The 13,106-nt window shown below is 34.3% G+C and overlaps 2 long non-coding RNA genes across 2 annotated transcripts; both read right to left on the reverse strand.

The window, feature by feature from the left end:
* Window positions 1-440: 440 nt before the first annotated feature.
* Window positions 441-4,320, reverse strand: LOC126888014 (uncharacterized). The gene is made up of 2 exons (XR_007699345.1): window positions 2,055-4,320; window positions 441-1,519 (listed from the first exon to the last, which is right to left on the reverse strand). It is a non-coding gene; the product is annotated as an uncharacterized LOC126888014 (long non-coding RNA).
* A 6,287-nt stretch (window positions 4,321-10,607) lies between these two features.
* LOC126888013 (uncharacterized) lies at window positions 10,608-12,459 on the reverse strand. Its single transcript, XR_007699344.1, has 2 exons — window positions 12,225-12,459; window positions 10,608-11,689 (listed from the first exon to the last, which is right to left on the reverse strand). It is a non-coding gene; the product is annotated as an uncharacterized LOC126888013 (long non-coding RNA).
* Window positions 12,460-13,106: the final 647 nt, after the last annotated feature.

Below are 13,106 nucleotides of genomic sequence, written 5' to 3' on the forward strand. Positions count from 1 at the left end.
TGAAGTCTCAAATACTACTTTGCAGTAGTACTTGTATGGAAAGATGCTAAGACGAAGAGTATAGAATTGATATAGGACTGAAGATGAAAATTATGAATAGATAGATGTAACTTGAATAGCTAGCTCAATATGCTAGAGAATGGCCACTTGACACTCAAGGAAGGATTCGGCCAATTTGCACGGCTATTTCTGGCTGGACAATAAATTAAAGGAAATGACAATGATGGCTAGAAAAGAAGATATTAAGACAATGTTCACAAAGTAGATAGGGTAAATATAATAATATAATGAAAATAGAATAAATTTTTGGGCGCCAGAAGAAGGATAACTGGGTTAACCCTCTTCCAGGTATTCTACGCTGATATAGAGTATATTAAATTTGTAATAAAAGTATATTCAATCTACAAATATAAAGGAGTAATATGAGAAAAAAAAATATGCACAATAAATATATATTTATTAAATTTAACTACTAGATGTTCACAATCTCCGAGTTAAGACAAGTAACTAGTCTGTGACTCTAACATGACAAAAAAATGATACTAGTGAAAGTCAATTACAAAATTATCACACAAATGTGATCTAAGAATAATCTTAATAAGGTTAGAAAATCTGAATAAGGGTACCTCTAATACAGAAAGTACAACTTACACCTAGGTTAGTAGAACCTTCACCAAATAATAATTGTACGTTTATAATACGTAGACCTTAATTAAATATTACCTGATACGATAAATAATATATAAGTAACTCAAGGTGAGTTAGACAGGCACAAGCCTTTACCTAATAAATAAATCTACGGTTGGATATAACAGATCCTTTTTATAACTCGTAGTTTACAATAATGACTCAACAAGTGAAACCAAACTCTATTCTGAGGGAATAGAGCCCAGAAGTGTATATGAATTTAATAAGTTAAAGTTAAATAAAGTTAATAATTGAAATTTTGAATAATATTTGAAGTTAATTTGAAGAATTTAATTTAAAGTAGACTAAAATAATGAAATAAGTTTAAATAGTTATATAGAAATAGAAACCCGCATAAATATAATCAAAATAAGAGTACCAACAACTTTTGCAGGGGAAAATATCTGAGCTCAGAGATCTTTACCTTAGGGATTATGCAGTATGGGGAACGCTATCAATTAAATATTATGTTAAAAAAAATACTATAAAAATATAAAGCAGGAAAAATTTGTGTGCAATTAAACTATAAAAAAAAATATGTCCTGAATATCACAAAAAACAGTCTGTCTTTACTAAAAACGCACCAAATGTCCCCAAACAAACCCCTTTTACAAAATCGTCTGGCTGATGTAATGAGCACCCAGTGGTGCTAACTTTCGCTTGCAGCGGTCCTGCTGGAGGTACAGGAAGGCTGGTGGAAACAGCTGGAGGTACTTAAAGGAAGAACAACTGGAAATGATCTAGGCTGGTTGTCCAGTGATTGTTGCTCGAGGAGTGGTCTGTCCCTGGTGGTGTTAGGTGGTTTTTGTTTTTTAAGATTTCATAGTAGATGCTAAAAAACACAGTATGGTGTTACTACCAATCTACCAATGTCCAAAAAAAAAGAAGCAAGAAATACGAGGAGGTGTTTTTATTCCTATGGGAATAAGAAGAAATAGGTCATTAAGTCCAAAAACTTGAATGACTAGACAGTTCGACTCTTTATCAAGTTGTTATCGGATGACCTTGGTCAAATAACACATGTAATTTTCGATTTGAATACAAGATATAATTACTGTGAAATAATATTTCATTAATATACAGGTATACAGACATATTATATTAGGCTGAAATAGTATGACTATGCAATGGATACTTATTTGATCATTTTTCAAAGGATAGGAGATCTGAACTTGAAAGGAATATAAAAAAATTAATTTAAATGAGCTCTATTTTCCAAGTAAAAGCAAAATCCACAAAGAATACATCATTTTCTCAAGGTGAGTTTGATCGAACCATGAAAATAGCCTACATAAAATTTAATTAGCAAATTAGTCAAGGACATTCAACATGGCTGAATAAAAGTAATAATTGTTTTTTTTATTTACCGGGGTGGAACTCCATTATGCGGTACAATTCTTCAAATTCACTGTTCACTGATCCTGGATGACTACAATATAACTATTTAATAACTTTGGAACTTAGAATTATAGGTAAATCTTAGTTCAATAACCCCGCATCTACGTAGACTCACTCCTCAAAGCACAATGGCGTGTTCAGTTCAACGGCCCAAGAACCTCGTGGCAATTCTCAAAATCCCTAGCTGTCAAAGTGGGGAAACCAATGTTGCCACGTTTTAAATGTGACGTCAGCAAGCATTTTAAAATTATGTGATGGGTTTTAGTTGTATTGTAATAAACATTGAAAGAAAATAATTCTGAGAATAATTAAATAATATTTTCGATAATTAATAATATCTTCCCATCAATAATCGATTCTATAAGGGGCGGAACGTCACATTCCCTTTTAACCACGAGAAAAAAAAAAATTTATTTAAAATTTTTTTTTTTTTCAAATATTAAACTAGAGTAGTAGTGCTTAGTGTATCATTCCCGGTTGATTCGCAAGATTACAAATAATCACAACTAATAATCAAGAGAAAGTAGGATGGTCACTGCAGCAAATAACAGAAATTGCAAAATGTGACCCGAAGTCCTAGTAAAAGTGACTGGTTTTTTTTTTCTTAAAAGCCAAACAACCTAAAGATGAGACATAATTTGTAATGACAAATAAGTGTCGAATTGGCACCAAATCCAAAGTTGAACTATCCAAGGACATCAGATTTATAAGGGATATATCCAAGGACGAACAACCAGGCAAAGGTGGGAGCCAATTCATACCATAACGCAAGTAAATATACTAAAGTCACCAATGAAATCAATAACTATAATAAGTGAAGAATCGAACACTCAATCCTAAATTGAACTAGCAATGGACACCAGATTCGTAATAGCATATCCAGAGAAGAACAATCAGGAATATTTATGGAACAATTTTCACCAATACCAAATAATATAAATAGTGAACATACCAAAGGAATGCAAACACATTAACCAAAATAAATGTGGAATCAGACACTCAATCCAAAGTCGGACTATCAATGGACACCAGATTCACAAAAGCATATCCAATGAAGAACGACCAGGAAGATTTATGGACCAATTCACATCAATACTAAATCATATAAATAAATAAGTGAAGAATCGGACACTCCATCCAAAATCGGACTATCAATGGACACCAGATTCACAAAAGCATATCCAAAGAAGAACGATCAGGAAGATTTATGGACCAATTCTCACTAATACTAAGTAAATAAACTAAATTAGCTCTACATCTACCCTCATCCGGTAATGTGAGCCTATCTGAACTAAATAATTGCACTAAAGGATGAACTTATAAGTTCTATGACTCCATGATCGAAAAAAAATATGACGAGAACGAGCTACCAATTTTGAATAAAACTGCAGATTCATGCATTCTCGCATACATAGAATTATCCAGGAAATACTCCTGAATCTAAGCAACGACTGATGCCAAAGTTTAGAAGTGGTGATATACAAAAAAAAAATCAATCATTTGTCCAAGCAGGTGAATTACTAACATTCATGACTCTAAGTATCGGGAGAGTCCAAGCATCAATATACTATTAACCAAGAGACATAAAATAAACAAACTCATGTGGAAGTATACCTGGAATATTTGGACTAATTACACAAGAGTGGTTCGGACATGCTGCAGACATTCCCTTACCAGAAATATTATGATAGATAAACATCTGTCTACTCTGCAATGAAAGACATAGATTGCGAAATCGGATAGCAATGGCCAACTGCTGAACTTCGAACCCACGTATTCACCTACTTTGAGCATCAACAGACTAGTGTCTAAGAAGAAATATGAAAGACTTAAGAATTCATAATATATACCTCTAAATTCCAACTAATTCCAGAATTATACTGTGGAGAAAAGAAAGGATCTGAATTATTATAATATACTTAAGATATCAGTGACAAATGTCAATAGAGTAACCCAATAACAAATTCACGACCACATCTTTCCAATATGGCAAGTCCAATAACATGATATAAAAGGATATATATAAAAAATAATAATAAGTAGATAATCAAATAACGAAAATATGACAACCTAAGATATGGCAGTGTAACATAGTTCCATCTGTATTAGCAAGAGTACCTGTATGGGCCTACATATCCAAATGTCTAATAATCAACAACCCTTTTTTTTAAGAGGTTCAGTAAGCAAACTGGAAGTACAAGTGAAGTTTATCAAACTTAGTAATACTACTGGCTGGATTAATACTTGAGAGTATTGATCCCTAATGATTAAAATGAAATTCATTATACAAAAAAAATTATAACTCATATAAGCAGTATTACATAATAATTCGGTACCTAGTAATTAATAAGTTAGAAGTCATCAAACCATGCCGAAGGATGAAAATTGAACTAAGGACCTGCACTATCAGGTGATTAAAAAAAAATCAAAACCAATACTATACCATAATAAAATCGAGCTAAAGGCAAACACAGGAAGAGATTAGCTCAAACAACCCTGTTAAGCTAATCTTCTTCCGATGAAGTTGAAGAACCAGCATCGTCCATGGTATTGTCAGGCAGTAAATCCTTTATATGAAATTGACCAATTCGCTTATTAGTCGAATTGTCCTTTAATTCATAAATCAAAGGAGATATTACCCTTAAGACAGTACATGGGATATATTTCTGGCAAAACTTAGCAGAAATGGCATCACCCTTACTGGATTTGACAAAATTGCGCTTTAATACTCGATCACCAACAAAGAATCGCAGATCTCGTTTCCTCAAATTATAGTGTTGCTGGTACCTTAGGTAAGAAGTTTTTAACTTCTTCCTAATGTCTGCGAAAATATGAGGTAACATCTGGAGATCATCTAAGCGATGAAGTTTCTCAGATATTTGAGGAAGATTTTCGGAATTGTCTGAAATTACACCAAAATAATCACCTGATAAAGCAACATTCCTACCAAAATTCAGATATGCTGGAGAGCACTGGGTAACTTCATGGACAGAAGTCCTTATGGCTTGAGCTATGGAATGAATATATTGATCCCAAGCTCTATGATCTGGGTATGTATAGGACCTTAAAGCTGTGACAATACTGCGATTTACTCTCTCAGTATGATTTGCTTGTGGATGGTAAGCAGCATTATAAAAGGTCTTCTGAACCTTATATTTAGCTAAAAGATCTTTAAAGGCCTTTGATACAAACTGAGGACCATTGTCACATGACACAATTTGGGGAACACCATACACCAAAAAGACTTGTTCCTCCAAATATTTCAAAATTGCTGGAGTTGTGGCCTGACGAAGGGGACAAACTAAAGGAAATTTAGTGAAATAATCCACAACTACCAGGCAATAGGTATTACCCTTGTAGCTCCGAGGATAAGGTCCAATGAGATCCATTGAGATCATCTGCCAAGGAAAATTTATGTTCCTGAAGGAACCCATAAGTCCAGCCTGTGGTAGGTTACTTGGTTTACAAGTAGCACAAACCATGCATTTAGAAATGTACCTTTTAATAGACTTTCGCATACCAGGCCAATAATATAATTCGGCAATACGGTGATAAGTCTTATAAAAACCAAAATGACCAGCCGTAACTTCATCATGAAACATATGCAGAATATTTTCTCTATTTGGCGTAGGTACAACTATTTTCCACTCCGACATATTGGATAAGGACTCTATCGGACTTAAGATGTGTTTGTACAGAACATTATTCTCTACCTTAAAATCAGGATATTTTTGTGGGTCTTGAGTAACCCTATCAATCATATTCTGATACCACGCATCAGGAGTTAAAGAAGACAGATCTAGAACATTAATATCATGGACACGTGAAAGAGCATCTGCGACCACTACCCCGTTTGCCTTTCTATGGACAATCTTATATGAATATGCAGCCAGTTTGCATATCCATCGAGAAAGCCTCTGAGAAGGGTTTTTCATACTATGAAGCCATACCAAGGAACTATGGTCAGTAATTATAGTGAAATTACGACCTTCCAGATAATAACGGAATGCTTCTAACCCATGGATGATAGCTAAAAGTTCTTTCTCTGTAGTTGAATAGTTTTTCTGGGCCTTATTCAACTTCTTACTAGTATACGCTATGGGGTGTTCAGAGCCATCTTTCAACTGAAATAATACGCCACCAGAAGCGATATTAGAGCAATCTGTCATCAGATAAAAGTGCTCATCAAAATTAGGTGACATCATGACCGGAGCGCTCGTTAAAGCATCTTTAACGCGCCTAAAAGCTTCATCGGCCTCAGGAGTCCAAGTAATGGTCTGTCCCTTTTTCCTGTTCTTCAAAAGATCAGTAAGAGGTGACAACAAGGTAGAGTAGGACGGTACAAACCGGCGATAATAGCCACACATTCCCAATATCCTACGGACTTGGGTGGTGGTCTTAGGTATAGGAAAATTTTTGATAGCAACTATTTTCTCAGGATCAGTCCTTAGCCCCTGGTTATCCACAACATAACCCAAGAACTTAAGACTAGGACGACAAAACTGACATTTATCCAGATTGACCGTTAGATTAGCTTCCTTAAGACGTAAAAATAATTTATCTAAAATTTCCATATGAAGGGAAAAATCAGGAGTGACAACCAAAATATCATCCAAATAATAGAAAACATAGGGCTCTAACTGTGGACCAATGACTAAATCCATCAGACGACACATTGTCTGAGGAGCAGAAACAAGACCGAAAGGCATGGTGACAAACTGGAATAGTCCTTTACCACTGACAGCAAAAGCAGTATACTTCTTGCTCTCTTCACTCAGGGGGATCTGTAAGAAGGCCTTAGACAAATCAATAGAAGAGATGTATTTGGCATTCTGAAGTTTGCTCAAAATCACATCTATTCTGGGGATAGGATAAGCATCTCTGTTCGTTGTGATACTGTTTAGTTTTCGACCGTCAAAGCAGATCCTGAAGGATCCATCCTTCTTCTTCGTTAACCAGAGTGGGGAACAATAGGACGACGTTGAATGTTCTATGATATTTAAAGCAAGCATCGAATCTACTTCTTTTTCTAAATCTGCCTGCCAGGCTTGAGGTATGGGATACTGATACAACCTAAAAGGAGTGGGATTTCCCACTTCGATAGTGTGAGATATTAATGACGTACGACCTAGTTTGTCTTTTGAAGAAAGAGTAGTAAATTTAGAGATCATACTCTCTAATTGCCTTTGTTCAGAGCTTGATAAACTAGAAAAATCATGAATCGCACTAAGGGTAGATAAGTTAAATTCAGATATGGAAAAAGAAAAATCAGAACAACTTAAGGTGCTATTGAAAGTATTGAAAAAGTCCATACCTAGAATTATAGAATTCTGCACGGAAGGAATAACATAAAATGTAATTTCTTTACATAAATCTGCCACGGTGATTTCAATTTGGAGTTTGCCCGTAATGGACTGAACTGTACCATCTGCAGTAGATACTTGCAAGGATGAAATGGGCATAATGGGAATACTAGAATTTTTCAATAAATTTAACGAATGTGCCCCTATCAATGAAATATTAGAGCCACTGTCTAACAAAGCTAAACACGATTGTCCTAAAATTTGAATAGGAAGATATGGCCTATTATCATTTTGTTTCCTAACTAATAAAGAATTAATATCTAGATCTAAAGTATTTGGTTGTCTACAACCGTAATATGGAACTAACCTAGACGTATCATCATCATTAACAAAACTAGAATCTAATATAGATAATGGAACTACATCACTATCACCATTATTATTGTTACGTTGAACACTACTAATCAAAGAAGAATTTGTAAATGACCATCTGTGATCATTTGAATCAAGCGAATCTAACGCATCATCTATAGAAATTAATTTCTGGTTTAATTTTGTTTTGTGGTGTGTGCTGCTTTCTTGAATGACACCCCCTTCCCTTTTCGTGAAGATGGGTTTGGGTTGCTGGATGTGCTTGGTCCAGCAGTTTCGTTTGACGATGGGGTTGGATTCCCTGATTGAGTGTTGGACGGAGAAACGTTCAGGGGACGGAACTCCGAAGTCTCGTTTCCCGAACACTTAGAACAATTCCTTTTAAGGGTGTTCTCTCGGCCACAACCATGGCAGAAAATACGACTTTGAGGAATCCCACAATTGTAAAACGGGTGACCTGGCTGATCACAATTCCAACAGACAAGAGAACTAACAACCGAAACATTATGATCATGGCCCTTATTTGGCCAAGAACGTTGCCTAAAGGAAGTTGGCTGAGAAGAAGAGTTAGAAGAGGATCGAGATGTGGATGGAGGTTGAGAAGACCAGGATAAAGTTTCCTCCAAACGTTTGCACTTTATAGTAAGGTCATCAATGTTCTGAATGTCCATAAGAGCTAATTGTTGATGATAAAAGGGTAATAGACATTTAAGGATGATTTTAATTTTAGCTAAATCTGACAAAGGAGTGTCTAAACGACTACACATACCTAATATAGTATTAATAAACATAGTAACAGATTCCCCCGGTTTCTGCTTATGATTCTTAATTTGATCTAGTAGGTCGTCCTGGAACGAGTACGGAAGAAAATCTGACTTCAACTTTTTAATCAGATCAGACCAACACGAAAAATTACCCCTATTATTCCTAAACCATGTAAAAGCTGTCCCGGTGAACAGTTCAGCAGAAGCAGCAAACAAATCCTCTTCAGAAACACCTCTAGATACTCGAAGACATTCAACCCTTTCCAAAAATGACATCACATCAGTGTGCTGTTTTTCACCTGAAAATGAAATACCCCATTTGTGTACTTGCACAGGTTTGGAGTAAGTGAAACTAGATACATTGACTGGAGCATTAGGAGTAGAGGTAGCTATGGGGTTAACTCTAGAATCAAGTTCACCCTCTAGTGTTAATATTCTAAGAGAAACAGATTTCTTGAAAGGTTCCTGTTCTTCTGTAGGACAGTGTAACAAGTGTACACGGGCAGAAATATGGCCTAGACGAGATGTTAATCGCGCATACTCTGTATCCTTTACAGTTCCCCTAAACTTTTCGATTTTTTTAGACAAGCTGTCCAATGTTTCAGTGATTCCTTTTTGTTGTTCCTCAAAAGGAATGGATACAGCTGAAATTTGGAGAAAACTCCTGTTGCCAGCTTCTTGTTTCAAAGCACCTCTCAGAAGATTACGTTTTTTATCGACAGTTGTCGACTCCTCTGGCATTATGTCCCTAATCTTTAATTCATAATCCAATTCATCCACCAGAAGATGTTCAGCTTTAAAAGCACACATGATGAGAGCAAAATTATTGACAAATAGTCCAAAGAACAGAAGTATGAAAGATACCTAAGTTTGCACGCAAAATATATATAATATATACCAAGAAAATATTAGCAACACACCAACAAAATCAAAATGGCCAGCAAAAAAAATAATATATATATATAATGCAGTATATAATCAAATAATAAGATCAAATAAATATATAAGATCAAATAAATGGATAAATAATCCAATAAATAATGTATACTCAAGTAAACCTACTACCTAAATACTGGAAGTAAATTTTTATTTATATGTAACTTACCACCACTCTAGAAAAAATATATATATATATATAATAATAATAATCAACACTTAGTTGTACCTCCAACTATACCACTATTGACTGAAGAAATAAAATTACGTTATATGAATTATATTATTAATAGCAATATCAAATATAAGTTCCCAATAAAAATTCAAATTTAACCCAGAATGTAAGTTGCACAAACCTATACTATAATGAGGTCCCAAAATATAAACAAAAATCAAAACAGCGTATAAGAATACCTGATATGTATCAGAAATTAAAAATAAAATAAATAAGTAACAAGATGTGTATAGAGATACCAAACGGAAATAACAAAGAACTTGAGATAAAAAAGAGAAGAATTGACCTAAATGAATACTGTCTCAGACCACAAATAAGGCCACCACGTTGGGAAGCCGATGTAACAGAAAGAAGACGATTTTCTGTTGGGAGTGAATGAAAAGAGAGTGGTAAACTCCAACAGAAGTAGGAAAAAGGAGATCTACTTAATGGAGCCAAAGGAACAACAATGTGGCTTCTGCGTTGAAGAAGCTGAAGTCTCAAATACTACTTTGCAGTAGTACTTGTATGGAAAGATGCTAAGACGAAGAGTATAGAATTGATATAGGACTGAAGATGAAAATTATGAATAGATAGATGTAACTTGAATAGCTAGCTCAATATGCTAGAGAATGGCCACTTGACACTCAAGGAAGGATTCGGCCAATTTGCACGGCTATTTCTGGCTGGACAATAAATTAAAGGAAATGACAATGATGGCTAGAAAAGAAGATATTAAGACAATGTTCACAAAGTAGATAGGGTAAATATAATAATATAATGAAAATAGAATAAATTTTTGGGCGCCAGAAGAAGGATAACTGGGTTAACCCTCTTCCAGGTATTCTACGCTGATATAGAGTATATTAAATTTGTAATAAAAGTATATTAAATCTACAAATATAAAGGAGTAATATGAGAAAAAAAAATATGCACAATAAATATATATTTATTAAATTTAACTACTAGATGTTCACAATCTCCGAGTTAAGACAAGTAACTAGTCTGTGACTCTAACATGACAAAAAAATGATACTAGTGAAAGTCAATTACAAAATTATCACACAAATGTGATCTAAGAATAATCTTAATAAGGTTAGAAAATCTGAATAAGGGTACCTCTAATACAGAAAGTACAACTTACACCTAGGTTAGTAGAACCTTCACCAAATAATAATTGTACGTTTATAATACGTAGACCTTAATTAAATATTACCTGATACGATAAATAATATATAAGTAACTCAAGGTGAGTTAGACAGGCACAAGCCTTTACCTAATAAATAAATCTACGGTTGGATATAACAGATCCTTTTTATAACTCGTAGTTTACAATAATGACTCAACAAGTGAAACCAAACTCTATTCTGAGGGAATAGAGCCCAGAAGTGTATATGAATTTAATAAGTTAAAGTTAAATAAAGTTAATAATTGAAATTTTGAATAATATTTGAAGTTAATTTGAAGAATTTAATTTAAAGTAGACTAAAATAATGAAATAAGTTTAAATAGTTATATAGAAATAGAAACCCGCATAAATATAATCAAAATAAGAGTACCAACAACTTTTGCAGGGGAAAATATCTGAGCTCAGAGATCTTTACCTTAGGGATTATGCAGTATGGGGAACGCTATCAATTAAATATTATGTTAAAAAAAAAATACTATATAAATATGAAGCAGGAAAAATTTGTGTGCAATTAAACTATAAAAAAAAAATATGTCCTGAATATCACAAAAAACAGTCTGTCTTTACTAAAAACGCACCAAATGTCCCCAAACAAACCCCTTTTACAAAATCGTCTGGCTGATGTAATGAGCACCCAGTGGTGCTAACTTTCGCTTGCAGCGGTCCTGCTGGAGGTACAGGAAGGCTGGTGGAAACAGCTGGAGGTACTTAAAGGAAGAACAACTGGAAATGATCCAGGCTGGTTGTCCAGTGATTGTTGCTCGAGGAGTGGTCTGTCCCTGGTGGTGTTAGGTGGTTTTTGTTTTTTAAGATTTCATAGTAGATGCTAAAAAACACAGTATGGTGTTACTACCAATCTACCAATGTCCAAAAAAAAAGAAGCAAGAAATACGAGGAGGTGTTTTTATTCCTATGGGAATAAGAAGAAATAGGTCATTAAGTCCAAAAACTTGAATGACTAGACAGTTCGACTCTTTATCAAGTTGTTATCGGATGACCTTGGTCAAATAACACATGTAATTTTCGATTTGAATACAAGATATAATTACTGTGAAATAATATTTCATTAATATACAGGTATACAGACATATTATATTAGGCTGAAATAGTATGACTATGCAATGGATACTTATTTGATCATTTTTCAAAGGATAGGAGATCTGAACTTGAAAGGAGTATAAAAAAATTAATTTAAATGAGCTCTATTTTCCAAGTAAAAGCAAAATCCACAAAGAATACATCATTTTCTCAAGATGAGTTTGATCGAACCATGAAAATAGCCTACATAAAATTTAATTAGCAAATTAGTCAAGGACATTCAACATGGCTGAATAAAAGTAATAATTGTTTTTTTTATTTACCGGGGTGGAACTCCATTATGCGGTACAATTCTTCAAATTCACTGTTCACTGATCCTGGATGACTACAATATAACTATTTAATAACTTTGGAACTTAGAATTATAGGTAAATCTTAGTTCAATAACCCCGCATCTACGTAGACTCACTCCTCAAAGCACAATGGCGTGTTCAGTTCAACGGCCCAAGAACCTCGTGGCAATTCTCAAAATCCCTAGCTGTCAAAGTGGGGAAACCAATGTTGCCACGTTTTAAATGTGACGTCAGCAAGCATTTTAAAATTCTGTGATGGGTTTTAGTTGTATTGTAATAAACATTGAAAGAAAATAATTCTGAGAATAATTAAATAATATTTTCGATAATTAATAATATCTTCCCATCAATAATCGATTCTATAAGGGGCGGAACGTCACAATACTTTAGGAGTTCATTCGATATTCTGTCCTCTCGTGGTGGTTTTCTATTTTTTAATTTCCTCTTCTGTTACCTCTGCTTCTTCAATATTTATTTCTTCGTTTGTTGTTACTTCAGGTGTTGGTGGTTCGTTATCGTTATCTTTAGCAAACAGGGATCGAAAATTGTCTGCCCAAGTTTCCTTCTGAATGTGTTTCGTTTTAATTAGTTCGTTCATCTCTTTTCTTTGTCCTCTGATCTTCGACTTTGATTTTTGTTTGTGTTGGTGCCACTCTCTTAGGTGTGAAGCATTTCATGGTGATTCTAATTTTACATATAACTAGGCTGTGGTCACTACCTACATCTGCTGAGTTGAGGCATCTTACGTCAATTATTTTATCTCTGTTAGTTACAACATAATCTATCATAGATCTTTGTCCACGGGTATTATTGAATGTATATTTGTGTTGGTCTTTGTGGTCAAAAAGGTGT

This window comes from Diabrotica virgifera, chromosome 7 (assembly GCF_917563875.1).
Source record: "Diabrotica virgifera virgifera chromosome 7, PGI_DIABVI_V3a".
NCBI classification, from domain to species: domain Eukaryota; kingdom Metazoa; phylum Arthropoda; class Insecta; order Coleoptera; family Chrysomelidae; genus Diabrotica; species Diabrotica virgifera.